Below are 25565 nucleotides of genomic sequence, written 5' to 3'. Positions count from 1 at the left end.
TCATTTCTGTTACCAGTTTTCATGAAAATATTTAAAATTTAAAGTAAAAGTAAAAAAGTAAAAATCTGAAAAAGCCTGCACGCAATGTGCTTTGTTTAAAAATATCTTGAAAGGTATTTATTCAGAGGCCATACAAATTTAAAAAGTGCTCATTGCAGAGACAAAATGCTTTGAAAAATTGCATCACCATCAGTGTGAGTTGAAGTGTGATTTCATGGACCTGTGGTGAGTGATGTGCAACTAGCGTGAGCATGTGACGCATGTGGTAAAAAAACACACACACACACACACACACTGGGTTTATTGCATCATTCTAAGTTTTTTTCTGATAGCAGTAACAAATTTATATTAGTGCAGATATTAATAACACATGAATTTGTTCTTAGTACTTGCTCCTGTTATTGGCTTCTTGTCTACTTGCATGACATAATTGCTGTATTTGGTCCAAGTTTTCAAGTGGCATGAAGACCAAAAGTGTGTGCCGAAATGTTTTATTGACCAATGACACACACACTTACAACAAAGAAAATGCAAGTAAATCTTTTACAGAACATTGTTCTAAAATTTAGGTGATTTACTAATTAAGTAAGAAGAAGCAGATTCAGGTGTTTAAAAAAAATGTACCATTAAAATGTGCAACATTTTATGTTTTACACAAGTTATATGTGATATCTGATTAAATGAACTTATACTGCAGTGTTTTCAGGACAAGTGAGTTCCTGAATGAAATGCATGATTAGATGCACTAAAACTTGAATACCCCTCTGAAAAATCTTTAAAATCTTGTTTTCCTTATAACTTTTATGATATCAGTGTTTATAATTGCACTTTGTGGAATACTCAATTCTGATTGGGCAATCGCTTCATTCTTGTATTTCATAATATTCGATGTTGTGCATTGAAAGGCAGTATATAACGTCTGTCAGATGTTTCTACACAGCAGATGCTTTCCAGATAAAGCAATCTTTCACAGACATCTTGCAGACATACGTGTGATATCTTGGCAGAAGTTCCTCTTTTTCAAACTTTTTACATTTAAAGTGACCTTGACACGCAGAAAACAAGAGTGATCAAAATTACAACATAAAAAAAAGGGAAAATTGAATCTGGAATGTAATAATGAGCTTTTTGCCATGGTTGAAATTGAAATGTTTCTACAGTTTACTCAATTCAGCTACTTTAAACCTATAACAATTGAAGCAGATGTAACTGATTTTTAACATTATTGACTGAGCTTTGAACTGAACTCATGTTTGATGTGTTTATTCCTCAGACTCTGTCCACGGTTGTGACTCTACTGAAGCTGTGATCCGATTGGTCGTCACTGCTCTGGTGGGCGTGGCTGCTGCCGCTGCTGTTGTTGATCTGGTTTATGACATCAGGGGCTTGTTTCACAAAAGAGGTTAAGTGAAAACTCTGAGTTTGTTAACCCTGAAATGAGGGAAACTCTAGGTTTTCTGTTTCAGAATGGGAGGTTTGTCAAACCTGAGAAAGCAGGGTAAGTCAAGCCGGTTTCTGAAAGAGAGATACTCAGAGTTTCTTTCGCTCTCCTCCCCCTTTTTAAACATTTAATGTACGCTGGAAGAATGCTCTTATTACTAAGTGTTTTTTTTTCTTCTTTTCTTTCCCCAAGTACAAATATAAAAAATAAAATAAAATAAAGATTGATTTTTTTATATAAGAAAACAATATAAGATACTAGTCTTGTTTCCTTGGGGGATCTAAATTAAGTGCATTTTACTTAAGTAAAATTATATGCCAGTGTGGTAATAAAAATAATCTTAATTCAAATGGAAAACAAGATTATTCTGAGTGTCTATTACTAAGAGCAAATCTACTGTAGCTTCGCCCTCCATCGACACAGTTCAATTTAAAGTTAAATACGACACATGTGAATAACGGCTTCAATGGTGTAGTCAGTAATGTTTTGGGCACAAAAAATTAGCTTGTAACGAGATTGATTGTTAGAGTCTGGCTTTTGCCGAGCTCCTCCATCTCACTTTTCCCATCACATGTCACATTAGAATTTATTTTCAATAAAAATGAACAAAATGTTCTAAAAGTGGAAGTATCATATAATCATTTACAATCTGTTATTATTGAATCCAGTTGATGTATATCAATACTGAGGTGCAAATGTATCTGCCAGTATAAAATATAACTAGCATCTAATTATTATTTACACTTAGCTTGTTGCAAAGAACTGCTACTTTTACATGGTAAATAGAAAATATCACAATTTTTTTTCTGTAAATAGCATTTAGAGCTACTTGCAATTAGCCTACTGTAAATAGGATCTATCGCTAAGAAAGTGTGTTAGTTCCACTTGTATTAACTAATTCCATCATTTGTAAAATAAGAAAAATGCACTTAAAATATTATTATTAATATTATTATTTTATATATATATATTTTGCCCATGAGATACCATAAAATTATTAGCTATGAGTTCATTAATCTAACGTTCTGCCAGTTTTCACCTGTGATATTATAACAGTGATAAGAATTACATTTGTAATGAGTCTGAAGTATGCAGATGGATTTTTGGCGGGAACTGTTGCCATGGTGAATCGTAATATCGGGGCTCCATTGATAATGTCTTTTTATAGTTGTTGTGTGCGCGCTTAACTCAGAGTCAGTCAATTTAGAGTTGATTAAACCAACTCATTTCAGCTGTGCTGTAACCGAAAACTCAGAGTTTCCCATCTCAGGGTAAGTCAACTCAGAGTTCAAGTTTAAACTCAGACTTGGTTGAACCTCCTTAGTGAAACAGGCCCCTGGTAAGTTTGTATCCATTGATTATGTTTGTATGAATATTAATGACCTGTTCATGCAACTCAAAGACATTAGAGAAACTGAAATCAGTCTGAGAGGAGAAACAATTGAAACATTTGATAAGAAAAAGCAATCTGGAGACAGTAACAGCACCAGAGCCAAACACTTTCAGGATCTCTTGATCAAACGGTTGCTTTCAGACACTTTTAACTTCTCTAGTCAGTAATCATGTTATGGGTCACTTCATATCTATGATGCCACTGAACAGGTCTGCAGGAAGTTGAAGCGTAGGCCTACTGGGACTCAAAGCAGGTCAAGTTTGCATGTTGTGATATGAGCAAAAAATAGGTAAACAGTCACACTCATCGACTCAGAATAAACAGGTAGTTATTTTAGCCGAGATGAGTTTCACATGACTTTACTACAGAGCAGCCTCACATCCTGTCATTTTATTACTGAATCTGTTGGTCTCTCCATTTGTGGACTAAACCTGTTAAAGATGTTTGACAGATTTTGGTTCTGTTTGTGTTTGTGGCGTCTGGTTGGTGAGTTTGAAATACGTTTTTATGACTACAGTGCTTTCTTTCAATTCTGTGTTTGTTATTTCTAAATGTCACTTATGTAAAAACAAGGGACGTAGTGCTCAGGAATGATTTTTTTTAAAGCGCAGCACAGAACACAAAGGTCTCATGCTTTGATACAACAATGGAAACAATAGATGAGTGTATTGGTCTGAAGTTTCGATATCGATACTTATGTGAGTATCGAACGTATAAATACTATGGTATGTTTTTTTTTTTTTTTTTTACCAGCGATTTAGATTTTTTGTTAAATAGTATAATGTGTATAATATGTTTTGAATTGAAAGAATAACCTGTGTTAGCAAAACCTATGTTTCCTGCTCATCTTAACACATGCAAATGTTGCAAGACAGAACCAATCAATCACAGAGCGTTCGCATTACTTTCTGTAATGTTAGTCTAAATCATATACCTTCAGAATAAAAAGGTTGCATTTCATGCATGCAACAGGCTTTCATTATAAGTGCCTTAAAATGAACCATGGTTTTATTAAAGTGACTGCAGTTCAGCTATAGTATTCTCTACAGTAAAATATTTAAACCATCTGTAAAATGTGTAACAAAAATATTACCCAATAAGTTGCAATTAAGGCATATTGTATGTTAATACAATCTCAAATATAAAGTTAAGTGATTATCATTACCCATTTTACTCTTAGTAACTGTATAATTTAAAAAAGGAAAGGAGAGGAAAGGATGTGACGTGTGGCCATGTATGAGGCCACTACTTCACTTTCATATATTTCATTATTTAAAAGTTCAGTTTAGAAGTATTGTATCGGTATTGATATTAACATCGACGATACACTGGGCATTGAATTACCATTACAGTTGCCATGCCAACTTCCTACAGTAAACAAAAGCTTGCAATGCATGCCCTGCCTCCGGGGTCTTCTGATTGGTCCACTGTTTTGGAACTGGCATTAATTAGTGCCGTTGCATGTAAAAGTTTACACAGTAAAAGTTAACAATCATACACATCTGTTTAGCGGATTGTAATGGAAAAACTCATTCTGTGTGAACGGTCCAGTTGGGATGTGTTTTCCATCTGAAGTAAAAGTGTTTACTGTTTGTGATGATGACTCAGTTCGTGCATCAGTAAATTAGTTTTGTTCAAAATCACCACAAAGTCTCAGTATTGTTTGGATATTATAAATTGAAAATGTATATTTCAAATCGTTTACTTTTTTGACAGACCCTGTTTCTGTCTGTTCTTCAGGTGTGTTTGCTGATTCGGATGCAGTGAAGATGGTGATGGAGGGAGATTCAGTCTCTCTAGAATCTGGTTTTACTGAAATACAGACATATGATCTGATAATCTGGACATTTGGACGTCCAGAGACTCGTGTAGCTCAAATCATTAAACAGGCTGGAATCTTCTCAACATATGATGGTCCTAATGGGAGATTCAGAGACAGACTGAAGCTGGATCATCAGACTGGATCTCTGACCATCACAAACACCGGAACCACAGACTCTGGACTTTATCAAATAATCAATGGCGTGATACTGACCACACACAGATTCAATGTTACTGTCTACGGTGAGTCACAATCACAGTGTGGACTTCCAATTATTTTATACAAATAATGAATTGTTATACAACAATCTATTATACATTTTGAGAACATTTACATTTACTTTTAGTAATTTTGCAGATGCTTTTATCCAAAGTGACTTACAACTGGGGGATACATAAAGCGATTATTTTCAAAGAGGAAAACAGACACAGGAAGTGCTTGTAATACCAATGTTTAGACATTGTTCAAATAAGTACAAGCTAGAAAAAAATAATAAATAAAGAGAAAGTTTTTTTTTTTTTTTTTTTACGATGAAGCCAAGTTGTTTCAAAATAGAGGAGTTTCAGCTGTCACTTGAAAATTGTAAGGTATTCAGCATTCCAGATAGGGGTGGGAAGATCATTCCACCAGCCAGGAACAGTGAAGGAGAATGTTCTGGAAAGTGATTTTGAGCCTCTCTGTGATGGTACCACCTGGCGTTGCTCAGTAGCAGATCTCAGACTTCTGGAGGGGATGTAGATTCGTAGTAATGGGTGGAAGTAGGTGGGTGCTGAGCCTGAGGCTGTTCTATATGCAAGCATCAATGTCTTGAACTTAATGCGAGCCACAAATGGTAGCATTGTGCTTGATGGAAGTCCAGCCAGAAGAGCACTACAGTAGTCCAGCCTAGAAAAGACAAGGGATTGGACAAGAAGTTGTGCAACATGCTCTGTTAGAAAGGGCCTGATCTTTCTGATGTTGTGCAATGCAAACCTGTAAGTTTTTGCAATGTGGTTTTTGAAGGTCAGCTGCTCATCAAAGGTTACACCAAGATTTCTGACATAAGTTGATTGGGTAATTGGAGAAGATCCTAGCTGGATGGTGAAATCATGCTGTAGAGTTGGAGTGGCAGGGAAGACAAGAAGTGCAGTCTTTACGTTTAGCTGTATGTGATATTCTTTCATCCATGCCGAGATGTCCACCAGGCAACCTAAAATCCGTGCAGCTACCATTGGATCATCTGGTTGAAATGATAGATAGAACTGTGTGTCATCAGCATAGCAATGGTAGGAGAATCCATGTGCCTGCATGATGGGACCCAGTGATGTTGTGTATATGGAGAAGCGGAGGGGTCCTAGAACTGATCCTTGAGGAACCCCAGTGACAAGTTGATGTGCTTTGGAAACCTCCACTCCCCAACCCACCCTGGGAGACCTACCAATGAGATAGGATTCAAACCAGTGTAGTGGAATCCCTGTGATGCCCATTGATGAGAGGGCAGACAGGAGGATCTGATGATTGACAGTGTCAAAAGCAGCAGATAGATCCAGAAGAGTAAGAACTGATGATTTGGAATCAGCTTTTGCAATCTGCAGGGCTTATGTGACTGACAGTAGCACAGTCTCCATTGAATGGCCACTCCTGAAACCTGATTGGTTTGCATCCAGTTTGATTTTCTGTGAAAAAAACAACAATGAAATCTGGTATAAAATCACTATTCTGAGGGTTTTCTCTATGCATGGAAGGAGAGAGACAGGTCTGTAGCTATCTGTAAATATAAAATAATGAAGATGAATACTAATATTTCACTAAAAACTTTCCAATCAAACAGCCTCCTAGTTACTTGCTGTTCATTTATTCTCTCATGTTTCCAGCTCGTCTGCCTGTTCCTGTCTTCAGCAGAGACTGTTCATCATCATCATCTTCATGTTCACTGCTGTGTTCAGTGGTGAATGTGAGTCATGTGACTCTCTCCTGGTACAAAGGAAACAGTTTATTGTCCAGCATCAGTGTGTCTGATCTCAGCATCAGTCTCTCTCTACCTCTGGAGGTGGAATATCAGGATAAAAACAGCTACAGCTGTGTGCTCAACAATCCCATCAGCAACCAGACTCAACATCTGGACATCACTCAGCTCTGTCACACATGTTCAGGTACAGCAGAGCTAATATTAGTTGATGTCGGCGCTGATATTAATGTTTATTGACTGATCTGATCTCAGTTTGGTGTTTTTATTCCTCAGACTCTGTCCACTGCTGTGGTTCTACTGAAGCTGTGATCCGATTGGTCCTCTCTGCTCTGGTGGGCGTGGCTACTGTCGTTATTCTGGTTTATGATATCATCAAATCCAGAAAAGATGAAAAGGATTAAGCTCATATTCACACACCAATATTTTTCATAAATGTATTGTTTTAAATATAATTCATTGTTCTTAATTTATTTCGAATTCTTGTATATATTCATATGCTGGTGATTATTTATTTATATAAAAAGATAATTTGAGAACAAACCATAACATATTCTCTCATTAATGCTCAAAATGCGAGTGACAAATATTGAAGATTACCAAATATTGCTCATGCTATATTATTTGATATAATTATCTATATTTTCCTCAGATAAGGCACACAGATCTTGACTGCTGTATATTTGTCATCTGTATTTGTTAACGTTTATCAATAAAGTTATTTCACTCTCCGTGTTTTATTATGTTTATTATGTAGAGCGCCCCCTGGAGGAATACAAGTGAAGTATATTTTAATGAGTTCAGCAGAGTGCCACATATAACGCTTTAAATTGTTAAACGTAATTTGTAAATGTTTACAGACTACTCTTCTCATAAACATTCACTGAAGTAAAGAGTTAATGTCGTTCACTGAATGTATTGTGTCCAGCTTGGTTTGTGAGTCAAAGTCAAACAGCTTCGGCATTAGCGTCGTTTATTACATGATTGTGGTCAGTGTATGTGTCAGTATGCTGCCACAGCATAAATGCCCACTGCTCCGGGTGTGTGTTTACTGCTCTGTGTGTGTGTGCACTTTGGATGGGTTAAGTTCTGAGTATGAGTCACCATACTTGGCTTAATGTCATGTCACGTCATAAGACACTTTTAACGTTTATTTCTGTTAAAAATGACACCATTGATCTAAAGGAAGCTGTGGCTTACTCTAGCTAAAAAGAGCTAGATGGTCATACACATCAACACTGAATAAATAGGAAGTTATTTAGCCGATGGTGGAGTTTCACATCACTTTACTACAGACCAGCGTCACAGTAGCTCAAGAGTTTGTCTCTTCATATTTGTGGACTGAAAACCGTTCAAGATGTTTGAAAGATTTTGGTTCTGTTTGTGTTTGTGGCGTCTTGCTGGTGAGTTTGAAAAGTGTTTTTATATGTTTTTTTTTTTTTAAATATCCTTTATGTAAAATTACTGAAGCTCATACAGCTTTCATTTTCAGTATATCAGGCGTGACGTGAGTCTCGTCTGAAGTTAAAGTGTTTTTTGTGTTTGAAGTTGTGGAGCTCAAAGCTCCTGGATCAGTAAAATAAAAAACATTTTATTGGCAATCACCACAAACATGCAGTTAATAATCCGTTTTGTTTGGATATTAATTTCAGAATGTAATTTTCAAACTGTCTACTACAGTAAACCAGTAAACCATCATAAAGTTATTTAAAAATCTGTTTCTGTCTGTTCTTCAGGTGTGTTTGCTGATTCAGATGCAGTGAAGATGGTGATGGAGGGAGATTCAGTCTCTCTAGAATCTGGTGTTACTGAAATACAGACATATGATCTGATAACGTGGACATTTGGACATCCAGAGATTCGAATCGCTCAAATCAATAAAGAGGCTGGCATCTTCTCCACATTTGATGATGGTCCTGATGTGAGATTCAGAGACAGACTGATGCTGGATCGTCAGACTGGATCTATAACCATCACAAACACCAGAACCACAGACTCTGGACTTTATCAAATAATCATCAGCAGCAGGAGAAAGACCACACACGGATTCAATGTTACTGTCTCTGGTAAGTCACAGTTACAGTGTAGTTTGTGCTGCTAGTCTTCATAATAATTATAGACAAATAACTAAACAATCCTAGTCCTTTAATATCACATACACATTTATTGACAGATCGTTAGCCGAGTATTTTCGTCTCACAATCATCTGATTGACAGATAAACCTTGCACTCTTATTTCAGAATTTCTGTCGTTAATGTTGTAGTGAAAGAAAGTGAAAGTGACGTTACATACAGCCAAGTATGGTGACCCATACTCAGAATTAGTGCTCTGCATTTAACCCATCCAATGTGCACAAACACAGAGCAGTGAACACAAACACACTGTGAACACACACCTGGAGCAGTGGGCAGCCATTTATACTCTGGCACCTGGGGAGCAGTTGGGGTTCGGTGCCTTGCTCAAGGGCACCTCACTCGTGGTATTGCAGGCCCAAGACTCGAACCCACAACCTTAGGGTTAGGACTCAAACTCTCTAACCACTTGGCTAAGACTTCCCCAACGAAAGTTAGTTCAAAAGGACAAAACTCAGTCTGTTAAGTTAGATAACCTCTCCTCCTCCATCATCACCCTGAACACCGGTGTGCCACAGGGCTGTGTACTGAGCACTCTCCGGTAGTCCCTTATTTACCCATGACTGCGTTCCTGTTTATGGCTCCAACACCATAATCAAATTTGCAGATGACTCCACGGTGGTAGGTCTGATCAAAGATGACAATGAGTCAGCCTACAGGGATGAGGTGCAGCACCTGGCTGTGTGATGTGCCACCAACAACCTGGAACTAAACACACAGAAGACAAAGGAGATCATTGTGGACTTCAGGTGGACTAGGAATCATGCACACATACCCATCTACATTAACTGAGATGTAGTGGACCGTGTGTCGAGTTTCAAGTTCCTTGGCATCCACATCTCTGATGACCTCATCTGGTCCCTAAACACCTCCACCCTAGTCAAAAAGGCACAGCAGTGCCGACGAGCTGTGACACTTCTGAACGCCACACCACCAATCTAACCTGTACCTCCTCTTTTACTGCACTGGTCACTGCACATTGTTCAAACTATTACATTGTATCTGTATAACGTATTTACTGTACAAAACACAGTAAACTATTTCTATAAAAATATCATTGCACTAATGTTGTTTTGCATAGAATACATTGTTTAACAATACTTTTGCACACTCAACCAACTGTATTTATTACCACCGTTCTTATGCTGCTGCTGTTCATAATGTACATACAATCCCTACATTGCATTTCTGATTTAAGATGCAATGTTTTCAGTTTATTGATGACATGACTATGTGCTGTGAATGCCTTGCTCTTGGAGACAGTTAACAGTTAGTTATTTTAACAAACGTTAATGCATCACTAACAGTTCCTCTCGGATGACGACAAATTTCTTAATTCGCCCGGATAAGGAGAATCGCTTTTATTTCACTGTCACTCCAGTTGGATGGCATTTCTTTTATTTTCGTAAACAGTGCGTGAATGCGTCACATTGTTATGATTGGCAAGGAGAAAACGTCTTACGTCACTGCGCACTGAATTCGTACATGCTCATACCAGTAATTTTCCTTCTGCGTTCAAAAAAAGCATAATTCCGGCAATTTACTGGTAATGTTACAACTTCTCATCTCAGTAAATTGCTGGAACGAATTTACCAGTATTTTTTAAAAGGTCCTGTTCACACATGATCTCTTTACGGCAATTTACTGGTAATTTTCCGGAAAATTTTTTATGTGTGAAAGGGCTTAATAATTACAAAAAAATCTTCATTAAACATTCACTGATTTACTCTCTCATGTTTTCAGCTCGTCTGCCTGTTCCTGTCTTCAGCAGAATCTTTTCTTTGTCTTCATCATCATCATCCTCATATTGTTCACTGCTGTGTTCAGTGGTGAATGTGAGTCATGTGACTCTCTCCTGGTACAAAAGAAACAGTTTATTGTCCAGCATCAGTGTGTCTGATCTCAGCATCAGTCTCTCTCTACCTCTGGAGGTGGAATATCAGGATAAAAACAGCTACAGCTGTGTGCTCAACAATCCCATCAGCAACCAGACTCAACATCTGGACATCACTCAGCTCTGTCACACATGTTCAGGTACAGCAGAGATGATAGCCTAACCTGATTTTACCAAGTGAGACATGTTCCTGGGACAACATCGTTGTTGACCCTGGAACAACATTGTGATTAACCAATCAGATTTGAAGAACCAGTTTATAGATTTTGTGAAGTTTATGCTTAAAATCAGTGTTAGGTGCTTGTACATCAGTGTCATTCATCTATCATTTCCTCTGATTTTAGGGATTACTCATGGTTAAGGTTAGGTTTAGGTGTAGGGATATGGTTAAGAATATATTTTTGGAGTAAAATGTTGTTCCAGGGTCAACAAAGTATGTTGACCTAGGAACACATCAGACTTGGCAAAATCAGGACGTGCAGAGATGATATTAGTGTTTATTACATAGCTTTGTGGAATACTCGATTTTAGACTATTAAAAAAAAAAAAAAAAAAATATTTTTAAGTTTTAATGTTTAAATTCAACTTTGAATAACTTATATTAATGCACTGCTTTAACTGAAGCATGTACCCTCACACTCTCTATCGCTCTCTCTTTCTTTCTCTCGCACACAAATGAATCCCAGTTGAAATTTAATTTAATTGATTGGTTAATTTTTCTTTATTGTTATTTTCTAATATTTTATACTTATGTTTTATAACATAAGTTATCCCCCCGAAATATCCCATAGACTGCCAAATAAATAACAGTGTCAAGGTCCAGAAAAGTATGAAAAGGATCATCAGATTAGTCCATCTGCCATCAGTGGTTCTACCATAATGTTATGAAACAGAGACAATAGTTTATGTATGTGAAGAAAACAAAAATAATGACTTTCATCTCCTTTTTGTCTCTCCGCATCACCTTAGCACCATTTTGGAGAATATGAGCTGAATGTTGACAGCGTATGGTCTTCTGTGTCAGTTGCACCACAAGGATAGGTTTTCTACATGTATTTATACTTTAGCTTGATGATGGCGGCCCCCACATGTGCTCCACACATGTGCTCTCTTTAGTAATATTCCTAGAATCAGTTTCTCCAGAGACAAATTACTGGGCATTCACCACTCGGTTTTCAACTATTCTGATGTTTTGCTGGACATAGTAGCTGGCGGGCGGTGTAGCTGTTCTGATCAGGAGCTTCAGGACGCGCAGACGGGGGAAGCGAGCCGGCGCTCTCGTGAAGCTTAGGCAATGTGGATTTCGAATGCCGTTTCCAAGCATCCATCTGGCAAATTTCTGCTCTCTACCCAACAAAACGGACAAACTCCTTCTGCTCACCTGGACAAATTATTTCTCACACTCTGCCACTCTGTGTTTCGTGGAAACCTGGCTGAATTATGCCAATACGGACAGTGCAGCAGTCCGCGATGCAGAATCAACCTGGAAATTGCGTGCCATCGGGACATGATTTTACATCAACGAAAGGTAGTGTACAGATGTAACAGTGTTAAAGAAGATGTGTTGTCCTGATCAGGAAGCACTGTTCATTAACTATAAGCCTCTCTACTCGCTGCGGGAGTTTCACTCGTTCATTCTCGTAAGCGTCTACATTCCTCCGCAAGCACAAGTGCGCTTGGCTTTACAGAAACTTGCTGATCAGCTCACAGAGACTGACCTACAACAACACCTGGACTCTGTTTTAATCATTCTTGGGACTTTAATAAAGTGAATCTTTCCTGTGAACTGCAGAAATACAGACAGCATGTTACATGTCCCACCAGAAACAGTAATACATTGGATCACTGTTACACAGCAATAAAAGATGCATATCACTCTGCTCCACATGCAGCTTTGGGGCTCTCTGATCACTGTTTGGTTCATTTTATACTGACCTACATGCAGAGACTAAAACCCTCTTTATCTATATTAAGGACTGCAAAAAGATTGGACTAATGAAGCAGAACTGGATTTGCAAGCTTGTTTTGACCAAACTCTGACAGCTCTGTCAGGCCAAAGAAGAACTGTACTCATCCAGAGCGAACAAAATAAATGCCAAAATCACTTTGGACCCCTCACATCCAGCACACTCTCTGTTGAACTGTCGACGCTACAGAGCTCTGAGCACTAGAACGACCAGACACAGAAACAGTTTTTTCCCTCAGGCAATCCATCTAATGAACACTTGACAATAACTGTGGAAAACACCACACTATTTATACAATCATACACGTATTTATCTAACACAGTCTACATTTCAAACTTGCACATAATATACCAGCACATACAATTGTCAATTTGTATATTGTTATTCCTTATTTACTTCTATTGTTGTTTTTGTTCTGTAGCTGTCATTCTGTTACACTGTGGAAGCTTCCGTCACAAAAACAAATTCCTTGTATGTGTAAACATACGTGGCAATAAAGTTCATTCTGATTCTGATTTGAATGAAAACAGTGTATCCTTGTGGTGTGGCTTACTCAGAAGAGCGTATGCTGCCTGCGTTCAGCTCCTATTCTCCAAAACGGCACTACAGTGATGTGGAGAGAGACAGAGGACATCGTTAAATGAAGTAATTATTTAAAAAGTAATTTTTCTCATACAAAAAGTATTTGCATCACTTTATAATCTTATGGCAGATGGACTATTCTGACGATGCTTCTCATCCTGGACCTTGACAGTGTATTTTATTTGGCAATCTATTGGACAGTAACAAGCCTTCCGGTTTTCATCAAAAATATCCTAAATTATGTTACGAAGATAAAAAAAGCTTTTATGGGTTTGGAATGACATGGGGGTAAGTGATTAATGACAACATTTTCATTTTGGGGCGGAATTTCCCTTTAAGTAAAAAATACTTATTGGTTGTTATGGGATGGTACTGGTTGAACGCCGGAGGAGAGAGATGAAGAGAAGACGGAGCATGTCTGAATTTATCTAATATGTAAAGAAGCCATCCTATGAATGTTTTCGAAAAGAGAACTGATTTAGAGTTGGTATAAAGTTGTTTGAGGGTGAGGGGATAGAAATTTCCCCTTGTATTGTTGGATAACAGAACTGCACGCCTGATTCTCATGAATCAGTGCTAAATTTTCACATGAGAGACGAGTTTAAATTAATACCAGTTATATTTCCCTTAATGGTCTGTGTGGTTATTTTATTGATTTATAGACATACCAACAGTAAAATTAAGGAAACTAAACTAATAATATTCAGAGGATATTTAGAGAGATCTAATAACAAACATACAAATTCAATGTCAAATGTACAGCATTTTACAAACAATCTTATAAAGAAATTAAAAAATGAATCTGGAATGTAATAATGATTTCATCGTTTAAAAATAAATTACATGATTTGAATTAAAATGCAAAATTGAAACATATAACAAATAAAACAGATGTTAAATAATATTTTTATCATTATTGACTGAGCTCTGAACTGAATTCATGTTTGATGTTTTATTCCTCAGACTCTGTCCACAGTTGTGACTCTACTGAAGCTGTGATCCGATTGGTCGTCACTGCTCTGGTGGGCGTGGCTGCCGCCGCTGCTGCTGTAGTTTTGGTTTATGACATCAGATCCAGGAGAGATGAACAGAGCTTTTGATTTATGTTTTTTAAAGTATTTCTATATTCCTCATCCTCAAATGCTTAAATGTGAACTTTGTTCATTAGTCTGAATCTTAATTTGAATCTTTAATTTTTAGTCTGAATCTCAACATGTTTGAAGTTAATCTTGCAGATGATGTTATATTTTATTGTATTGTATTTTATTCTGTTCTATAATAAATAATTGATATGATTACAGCAGTTTCCTGTTCTTGCACAGATATTGGTATGTTTGTATTCATTTAATGTGTTTATCAGTGAATTCGGAGACATTTGATAAGAAATGAACACCAAATGAGCTGAAGACGGCTGCTTAAGACACTTTTAACTTCTCTAGCCACTGATAATATTATGGGTCAGTTTATTTCTTATGAAAACGACACTACTGAACAGATCTGCAGGAAGTTGAAATGTTCTAGAGCTCAAAGCAGTAAAGTTCAGCGAGTGTGAATTAATCAGCAAAAAGAGGTGGATGTTCACACGTATCAACACTTATTTTAACTGACGGTGCAGTTTCACATGACTTTACTACAGATCAGCCTCACATCAGCTCATCTGTCAACAGTTCTGAAGAGTTTGTTTCTTCATATCTGAGGACTGAAACGGTTGAAGATGTTTCACAGATTTTGGTTCTGTTTATTGTGTGTGGTGTCTAGTTGGTGAGTTTGAAATGTGTTAATTTCCTTCATGTAAAAAACAGACAAACCTCCTGGGACTGGGTGGAACCCGGATTATCAGTACACAGGAGTACTGGAAAGTTTAAAGTCTTGCATCTTTTTTTCTAAGCTTAGGATCGGAAAACTCTTAATTTAACAGTTTGCAACAAGCACAACAAAACTTATGGATGTAAGGCAACTTGTGACACTGTCGCGGTTCAGGCTCTTTTGTGTTTTAGTGTAAATCCGCTGTAGAAGCATTGACAACTTAATTACCGTAAAACTTCAAATAATAGCCGAGTCCCAAATAGACGCCTGTCTCTTTTAAACGCCTGGTGTGACGACAGGTTTGGGTAAATAAAGGCCGGTCTCAAATAGAGGCCTGGTCTGTTTTTTTTAGTATCGGGTTGTATTTGATCTTCTCAAACCCGTCAGATCGTCGGTTCTATGTTTTGATTAGATTTCACGTGACAGACACAACAGTTCATGAACGACTCACTATGGCAACATAATAAAGAGGTTAACGAACTTTCTTTTAGTCTTCAGTTTTTCTTAATTCTCTCAATGGAGACAAAAATAAATAAGTATGATTTGACATTTTAAGCTGACAGTTTTCAAATTTGCCGAACAAAATTCAGAAGAAGCAGCGACATTTCTCGGTTGATACAAAGAGAGCTGGATAAGGAGCGGCTGAAAAATTCCTTAAGGTATGCTTGCGCGGGCGCGTGTGTGTTCGAGGGAGAAAGAGGAGGTAATATATTTCATTAACTTCGGGGTGTTAACCTTAGGTATGTGGCCTGACAGTAGCTTCTGATGGAAGTGAGGATCACCTTATCCATTGTTTCAAAGAGGGAGAGCCGTGCGTATCTGGGCGAGAGCTGTGTTTAGTGCAAGCAAGGCAGGCAGAGTTAGCAGAGGCTGGAGAGGGAGAAGTGGAGGAGAGCGACGTGGAGGAGGAATTCGCCAATGAACTTGTAATTGAGGATCGCAGGGATGATGATAGTGATGAATAGAGTAATTTTCTATCACATGATTGCAATTGTTTTACAGGGTAGCTTTCATTCTTTCTTGTTGATATGTTTTGGGCAACAAGTTCATATGCTCGATGGATTTTAGCGGTAATATTGTTCTGCCCATTGCTGTCACATCGTGCTGTCACATTATGCTGCCAGTAATATAAGACATTTCTTACACTAAATTATTTGTTAAAAACATTCGTTTAGGGATAAGTTAACTTGTATTGTTCCTCCCATCGCGGTCACATAGTTTTGTTTTTTATGATTATAATTTTTTTGTAAGCTGGCAATAGCCAAAGACATTTCTTACATTAAATGATTTGTTAAACACATTCAAATTAATTATATATAAAACGTAATATAATGTGGTAACCTCCTACTGTCATGCTTGAATATCTCAACGCTAAATTAAAGGCCTGTCTCTTATAGACGCCTGTCTCAAATACAAGCCGGTGCAGTTCGGCGATTTGGGTAAATAGAAGCCCGGGCTATTATTTGAAGTTTTACGGTACTAATGGGTTTAAAGCTTATAAAAAGTAAATTACTTTAAAAAGAATGTATTTCTCTGACTTACCACAACAATATTTCTGTCAGACCATCAATTTAAATCAGCAGACGGGGATCAATCTCTTCTTGACCGTTGGAATTCAAAACCTTCCACTGCACTCGCGAGACAGCGCTGCGTGAATATGCTTGCGCAAATGCAAACAAATTGTTTACTTTTTTTAAATTAACGAAAATAATGAGTTTAAAACTTCTTTTTGTTTATGTTTGGTGTTCAACAGATAAAAAAAATATAATCCATAAAGCAAAACTGTTAATTTGTGGTACATAATTTCACACAAATGACAAATAATTAAATTAAAGAGCAGCAAACACGGCTATAAGTAAGGGGCTGTTCACACATCATGTCTTTTGCGCTCTCAAGTTCGTTATTTCAAATGTGGGCGCTCATTTTTCCAGAAATGTTTGAGTCAGTTCTGGAGTACGGACGGTTGTCTCGGTTTACATTCACAGTGTTTTTGGAAACCCTTTAAATTTGAACAAATAACAACATCTAAATAATAACTTGAATAATTTGAATCAGTTCGGGAGTTCAAAGCGGGTTCGCGACTCATTTGAATCAGTTCGGCAGTTCGGAGCGGGATCGCGAATCATTTGAATCATTTCGGCGGTTCGGGGCGGGTTTCGCGAATCATTTGGATCATTTCGGGAGTTCAAAGCGGGTTAGCGAATCATTTGAGTCAGTTTGGGGATCGCGAATCATTTGAATCCGTTCGGGAGTTCGTAGTGGGTTCGCGAATCATTTGAGTCATTTCGGGAGTTCACAGCGGATTCGCGAATCATTTGAGTCAGTTTGGGGATCGCGAATCATTTGAATACGTTCGGGAGTTTGTAGTGGGTCTGCGAATCATTGAGTCAGTTAGCGAACACAAAGACATGACATATCAAAACTTACATTGTCCAGACAGAAGAGGAACTTGATGTTTTCTGTGAATAAAGATGGTAAGATTAGCAGTGCTGCATTTTTCTCCAGATCTGCAATATCTGTTTACACAAAAACAACAAAACAAAACCGGTTATTGGTACACATTATATCTTAGCTGTGATTGTTGTCTAGGTTTCCATTCACAGTGTTTTAGGAAACCATGTAAATTTGAACAAATAACAACATCTAAATAATAACATTATTATTTTGCTCATTTTTTTTATTCAGTTATTAATATATGTAGCCAAGTAGTGTAAATATACCTAATTTCTATTTTGCATTAAAAATGTTCATGGCCCCTTTAAGAATCCCTCTTTTCTCGCGATACTGTTCACTTTCGCTGAAATGTGTGCGCGCGACCAGAGAAGCCATTTTGATTGTACAGAGGAGCTCGTGGTTGTGTGTGCATTGAGCGGATTTACTGCGTTTTATAATATTCTTTCTTGGTAAATATTATTCATGATATCTTTATTATGCACAAATAAGTTGTAAAGCGGAGTTTAAAAGAACATTTGGTGTGTATATTTTTTGTTATAGATTTATTTGAAGTGCATGTGTGACGAGTGAACCTTGTGGTGATTGGTAAAGGATTGGGTATGTACATTTCATGATTTATGGTGTAAAATACTGATGCCATGCTTATTTGATACATCTGTGATGTGTATATAGTATAAATCTTTGGTTTAAAGCATATTTCTGATACTGCTTGATTAATATGTGAGACTTGGGTGGTGGCTTTGTTAATGTGATTTTATTTCTCTTGTACCTCAGCCACTGCCGTATTCCAGTTGGTGTTATCGTATTTCAATTATCTTGAAAAAAATTTTGTTTGGAGAAATGGATTTACATCTAATCCGTTGGAGTACATTACACTGTATACCAGTTTGAATAGTCTGTGATTAGTGCATTGATCTACAGGTTGAAACTGAGTTTAGTTTTTTTGTGACATTTGATTGTCATCCTCAAATTTGCTGTAAACTGTTTCCATGAGTTCTGTTTTTTTGTTTAATTGGTGAAATCTTTTTTTTTTCTTTGTGAAATCTTTTTGAACAAGGCAAACTTTATTTGCTTAATTAGACTTTTATCAGTTTAATCGTGCTCCCATTGACCGCTGTCACCTACTTTAAACAGCAGTCAGAATAAAACCCTGATTACAAAAAGCATAGTTTGCTTCTGGTGTATATTTCTTCCATTACACCCGGTTACATTTTTGGTACCAGGAGTGGGGTTTCTGACAGTTGGGAGCTCTTGGGTGTTTAATGTTTTTTTTTTTTTTCTGGAATACGGCAGTGGTGGGTACGTGAGCTGCAGGGACCCAGAGAGGAGGCTGTCAACTGTCCTGTGGGTGTCCAGCGTGACGACGTCGGCTAAGGGTTCGTGGCCAAGGGACCGGATAGTTGGACGAAGAGGGGACTGAAGCTATGGCAGCTATTGCTATAGCTATTGCCAGCCTAAGTAGAGAGCCATCTAGGTCTTACATATATGTGCCAAGAGAGCGCCACATTCAGTCTTTTAGTGGCAATCTTAACAAAGATGGTAGAAATGTAGATGAATTCATTGAAGAAGTGGAAAGGGTATTGCTTGTGAGAAACCAGACTCCAGAAGACCAAACTTACTTTGTTCTTTCCCTATTGAAAGGTGCCGCTTTGGAAGAGATTAGCTTAAGGGGGGGGGGGGGGGGGGATCAACCTCAGCGAACAGAAGACATTTTTGCCTATCTTAGTGAGTCCTTTAAAGAAAAACCCGAAAACAGTTGGAAGGTGAAGACCTTCGTGCTTACACTCATGCTTTGCCGCAGACATTGAACTCGGTTTTGAAGCAGTCACCCGATGCGGTTGCAAATTTAAAAGTTGCTTTACGAGACCAGTTTGTGGAGGGAGTAAGAGATCCCGCACTTAGAAGAGAACTTCGTAAGTTAGTGAGGGACAAGCCACAGTCAACTTTGCTCGAAGTAAGAGATGAAGCTGTAATGTGGTCTCTTGAAGATCCCAAACTACGTGCTACTAAAGTAGTCATTAACTGTAATGTAAGCTCTGAAGCTACAGAAGCCCAGTGTGCGGCTATGGTGATGCCTACAGCGAGCTCTGTTACACTTGACGAGGTTCTAAAAGTAGTGGCAGAACAAGGCAAAGCCATTGGTGAGTTGACTCAAGCTGTGCAGAAACTGACTTCACACTGCACTAAGCCTGAATCGATGCATCATACTAAATCTAAGATGTAGCCTAGGTTTACTGTTGACAGCCAGCCTATATGCTTCAAGTGTAATGGGGTGGGGCACATAACTAAAAACTGTGTGAGAAGAAATAAACAGAGTTAATGATGATACATCAACGTCGATGCACACCCTCGATCGCTGTGAGCCAGGCGATGCGAGGGCAGTCTGTTGGCTCAACTCCTAAAGACTCAGACCGTGATCGACTACTCAAACATGCTGTAGGGAGGTTTCCTGTAGTTGACTTGAAGATTGGGGGAGTGAGTGTTTCGTGTTTACTTGACACAGGGAGCCAAGTCAGTACCATTTAAGAACATTTCTTCAAAGAGCACTTAGCAGGTGTCGCAAGTGATATGCTTTCCACATCCGGTTGGCTCAAAATTACTGCTGCCAATGGTTTAGACATCCCATATCTTGGCTATCTTGAGCTACCAGTTGAAACCATGGTTATCACACTGTCAGAGTGTGGTTTTCTAGGATTCCGGGATACACAAAGTTCTTCAGCTGTGCCAGCTCTCATTGGCATGAATATCATAGGTAGATGTAGACAGTTAGTTCATGCTGAGGTCGATACCACTCTAGGAAGGGAGTTGCAGTCTGACTGGAGAGAGGCTTTCCAGCAGGTGCAAAGTGCCAGTCGACTTGAGAAACGGTTTGTTGGACGGGTAGCTGGAAAAGAGATGGTGCACATACCTGCATTCTCAATTGCAACTGTAATGCTCAAGGGAATGAAGAGTTCGTTGCCTGAGGGTTCAAAACTGTTGTTGGAGCCTGGAAATTCACCTTTACCTGGGAGCTTGATTGTTGTACCTTCCCTTGTATCCACTACAAAACCATTGTTTCCCATACAAGTTGTAAATCTTTCGTCAGAGGATGTATGGTTGCAGCCCAACACCCGGCTGGGTACTCTCTGTCCTGTTGAATCCTTAAGTCCAACTGAAGGTTGTGAAGTGAAGTTCCAGATAATCTCGGATGGAGTTGAAGAGATAACTGTAAACACAGAAGAGAGACAGGTGTTGACAGATACCTTAACAAGCTACAGTTAGGCGGTACTGCTGAGCAACAGGTGGAGCTTAAATCTTTGCTATTGAGGTATGTGGATGTATTCGTGATGGACGATGAGGAATTAGGATTTTCTGACAAAGTGCAGCATGAGATCCATCTGGTAGATGATGTTCCAATTTCCCAGCCCTATCACCGCATACCACCAACCCAGTATGGTGAGTTCAGGGAGCATATCACCAAGCTTCTTAGGAAGGGGGTTTTCAAACCCAGCAAAAGTGCCTATGCATCGCCCATAGTATTTGTGAGAAAGACAGATGGTAGTCTTAGACTGTGTGGCGACTACAGACAATTAAACTCCAAAACTAAACGAGACGCCTTCCCCTTGCCCCGCATTGACGAAAGTTTTGACGCATTACAAGGTGCAAAGTTCTTTTCAACTATTGATTTGGCTAGCGGGTATCATCAGGTGGCTGTGCGTGAGCAAGACCAGCAAAAGACAGCCTTCACTACCCCATTTGGTACATTTGAATACTCCCGTATGCCTTTTGGAGTCTGAAATGGACCATCTACGTTCCAGCGCCTTATGACATCCACGATGGGAGACTTGATCTTCCCGATCCTTTTAGTCTATCTGGATGATATCCTGGTATATTCATCTAATTTCCATGAACCGCTCCAGAGACTAGATGTCGTGTTCAGTAGACTGAAGGAAACAGGGCTCAAGGTTAAACTTGGAAAATGCCATTTTCTCCAGGAAGAAGTACAATTCTTGGGTCATCAAATATCTGCTCAAGGCATTGGTACTGACCCTGGAAAAATTGAAGCTGTGAAACAATGGAAACCACCTGGTACAGTAAAGGAGTTAAGATCATTCCTAGGCTTCTGTAGTTATTATAGAAAGTTCATTGAAGGTTTTTCCAAAATCGCCGGCCCTCTCCAAGACTTGGTCAACTTATGCCTGAAACATCACAGAATCGTGAGATGGCCTGAGTTTTGTACACTGTGGTCAGCAGAGTGTCAGACAGCCTTTGAGTTTCTTAAAAGAGAAGCTAACATCGGCTCCAATATTGGGCTATGCAGACTTTTCTCTTCCATTTATAGTGGAGACAGATGCTAGTAGTGAAGGACTAGTTGCAGTCCTCTACCAGCAACAAGGTGGCTGTAAGAGAGTGATTGCCTATGCTAGTAGAAGGCTACGAAATGCTGAGAAGAATGACCGGAACTATAGTAGTATGAAGCTTGAACTACTAGCTCTCAAATGGGCTGTTTCCGAAAAATTCCGGGGGTATCTGTTAGGCTCAAAATTTGTAATCGTCACTGATAACAATCCATTATGTTATCTAAAAACAGCTAAACTAGGTGCTATCGAGCAACGATGGGTGGCCCAATTAGCCGTTTTCGATTTTGAGGTTAAGTACCGGCCCGGACGGCATAATGCTGCTGATGCCCTCTGAAGGCAGCCATTAGCAGGGGAGCCTACTAGTTCTGAGGATGTGGAATTCGATGATTGTGTTGCCATTTGTAATGTGATCAACAAGTGTACACTCTTAGATGTGGAATTGGTGACAGCTGGTGATCAGTGCTGCAGAGTGAGTCAGATCTGTGCTTTAGAGTGTGGACCCAGAGTGGAAGAGACTGTTTCTCAGGGAGGTACATTTACCCTTCCGGGCTATACAAAAGCTCAGTTAAAGGATTTCCAGCTAAATGACTCAATCATCTGCTCTTTCAGAGAGTTTTGGGATCATCAGCGAAAGCCATCTAGTCAGCAACGACACCACCTACCAAAGCCTTTATTGTCACTGTTAAAGCAGTGGAAACATGTTAGAGAGACAGATGGGTTGCTCTATCGTGTTGTGAAGGATCTTCGCCTTGGTGAGTGCCAGCAGCTGCTCCTGCCAGCCTGTTTAAAAGATCAAGTCCTTGAAAGTGTGCATGACAAGATGGGACACCAGGGTATTGAACGAACCCTCAACCTGTTAAGGCAGAGATGCTTCTGGGTCGGCATGTATGATGATGTAGAGAGGTGGGTTAAGAAATGTTAACGGTGTATTCTAACCAAGATGCTGCAGCCGAGAATCCGTCCTCCTATGAAGCCATTCTTAGCTTCAAGACCTTTGGAACTGGTGGCGGTGGATTATACGGTGCTCGAACCTGCCACAGATGGTCGTGAGAATGTGTTGGTTGTAACAGATGTGTTTACTAAATTTACACAGGCATTCCCTACCAGAGACCAGCGGGCTGATACCACAGCCAAGATTTTACTAAAAGAGTGGTTTATGAAATATGGAGTACCAGAGAGGTTGCATTCAGATCAGGGAAGAAACTTTGAAAGCGAGGTGATAGCTGAACTGTGTCGACTGTATGGAGTGAGGAAACCGCACACGACTCTTTACCGCCCTCAAGGTGTAATGCACAGTGTGAGCGTTTTAACAGGACGCTCCATGAGTTGCTAAGAACACTACCTCCTGAGATGAAAAGGCGATGGCCAGAACACCTCCCTGAGTTAATCTATGCGTACAATGTAACCCAACATGCAACAACCGAGTACTCACCACATTTCTTACTGTTTGGTGTAGAACCACGTCTTCCTGTCGATGCTCTTCTTGCCCAGGAACAAGCTGTGAATAGGAGACAGGATTGGTTAGCAGTTCACCAGAATCGACTCACGAGAAAGCAAGGGAATATGCAGAGCACTAGGCTGCGGAGAGACTCGCTCTGTTAAACGATAAGATCTACTGTCCTACCGTTGGTGTTGGTCAGACAGTGTGTTTGCGTCACAGACCTGTTGGCAGAAACAAAATACAGGATGCTTGGGCTCCTACAGTGTATCGGGTCATAGATGTACTGGGCACCACATATACTGTTGAACCTCTGGAGGGGGGTCCCTGTAAGAGAGTCCACAGAGTTGACTTGTGCCCTTGTGTAAATTCTGTTGTGGAACCAGTGGTAGCAGAGAGTTTGTCGTCATCACCTTCTCAGAATCAGTTTGAACAGGTGGGCTTTGAAAATACTGACCCAGAGTATGTGGTGTTGGAAGAGGTTACATTACCTCATCTCGAAGAGACCAGGTATGTGGGTGTTGGAGTTTCTGGGTGTGAGAAAGCCTTGGATGTTGAACCTGTTCACGTTCTGGATTGTGTGGAACAGCCGGCTGAATCGGAGCAGTTGGTAGAACAAGAACAGCCTGCCACAAACAAACCTGTGTCTAGGAGGCCTGTGCCCACACCCAGAAGAACATCCCGGGCCAATGCGGGTGTTTATTCCAACCCATTTAATGAGCCAAGTTTGGCCTGTAATTCTGTCTCACTCAGTCCTGAAGTTTTTTCCCAGGTTTTGACAAGCCTTGGTAGTGTGTTCTTCAGAGAGGCAGTGAAGGAAGTAAAAAATATGTATTGGTATCATTGAGGACAATTACTTTTTAGCAGGGGAGAATGTGGCCAAGTAGTGTAAATATACCTAATTTCTATTTTGCATTAAAAATGTTCATGGCCCCTTTAAGAAATCCCTCTTTTCTCGCGATAATGTTCACTTGCGCTGAAATGTGTGCGCGCGACCAGAGAAGCCATTTTGATTGTACAGAGGAGCTCCATGTGGTTGTGTGTGCATTGAGCGGATTTACTGCGTTTTATAATCCTCTTTTTTGGTAAATATTATTCACAATATCTTTATTATGCACACATAAGTTGTAAAGCGGAGTTTAAAAGAACATTTGGTGTGTACATTTTTTTGTTATAGATTTATTTGAAGTGCATGTGTGACGAGTGAACCTGGTGGTGATTGGTAAAGGATTGGGTATGTACATTTCATGATTTATGGTGTAAAATACTGATGCCATGCTTATCTGTGATGTATATAGTATAAATCTTTAGTTTAAAGCATATTTCTGATACTGCTTGATTGATGTGAAATTTTGGTGGTGGCTTTGTTAATGTGATTTTATTTCTCTTGTACCTCAGCCACTGCCATATTCCAGTTTGTGTTATCGTATTTCAATTATCTTGAACATTTTTTTGTTTGGAGAAATCGATTTACATCTAATCCGTTGGAGTACATTACACTGTATACCAGTTTGAATAGTCTGTTATTAGTGCATTGATCTACAGGTTGAAATTGAGTTTTGTTTTTTTGTGACATTTGATTGTCATCCTCAAATTTGCTGTAAACTGTTTCCATGAGTTCTGTTTTTTTGTTTTTTTGTTTAATTGGTGAAATCAATTTTTTTCTTTTGTGAAATCTTTTTGAACAAGGCAAACTTTATTTGCTTAATTAGACTTTTATCAGTTTAATCGTGCTCCCATTGACCGCTGTCACCTACTTTAAACAGCAGTCAGAATAAAACCCTGATTACAAAAAGCATAGTTTGCTTCTGGTGTATATTTCTTCCATTACACCCGGTTACATGTATAAAGACGGGAATATTACTGTAGTTACTTAGTCAAATAAAATATTTATATAATTTATTTTACACTTCACTTTCAAACATTAATCATTAATTAGTATGTGAACAGAGCAGCATCCAAAATCAAAGTACTTCTGCTGAGATTCTGAAGTATGCTCACAATGGACACTTTACTACTCCATGAGAACACAGGAGAGGATTTATGAGTGGCAGTGAAGCAATGCGACTGACGTTGTAAAAAAATTATTTAAAAAAATAAATGCAAAATGTCACAGTTCACATTATTTTAATCTCCGATCTCGTGTGCAAGTGTTTTGTTTGCATGTATGTCATTGCAGCAGCACATTTAACTTTAATTTTAATTACACTGACTGGATCTACCTTTGAATCAAATTATTTAAATGCACACCTTTTAGCCAATCCGAAACAAATATTTGGACAAACCATGGTATAAATAGATTTATTAGAGTAACCATTCAACAAACCAAGCAACTAATGGTTGTGTTAAG

General features: G+C 38.8%; 1 long non-coding RNA gene across 1 annotated transcript; it reads left to right on the top strand.

The window, feature by feature from the left end:
• Nucleotides 1–17809: 17809 nt before the first annotated feature.
• LOC113064686 (uncharacterized) lies at nucleotides 17810–19094 on the top strand. The gene is made up of 3 exons (XR_003278874.1): nucleotides 17810–17886; nucleotides 17978–18034; nucleotides 18731–19094. It is a non-coding gene; the product is annotated as an uncharacterized LOC113064686 (long non-coding RNA).
• Nucleotides 19095–25565: the final 6471 nt, after the last annotated feature.

The sequence above is a fragment of the Carassius auratus genome, chromosome 47 (assembly GCF_003368295.1).
Source record: "Carassius auratus strain Wakin chromosome 47, ASM336829v1, whole genome shotgun sequence".
Classification (NCBI taxonomy): Eukaryota; Metazoa; Chordata; class Actinopteri; order Cypriniformes; family Cyprinidae; genus Carassius; species Carassius auratus.
This window is presented reverse-complemented; position numbering and strand designations above follow the sequence as displayed.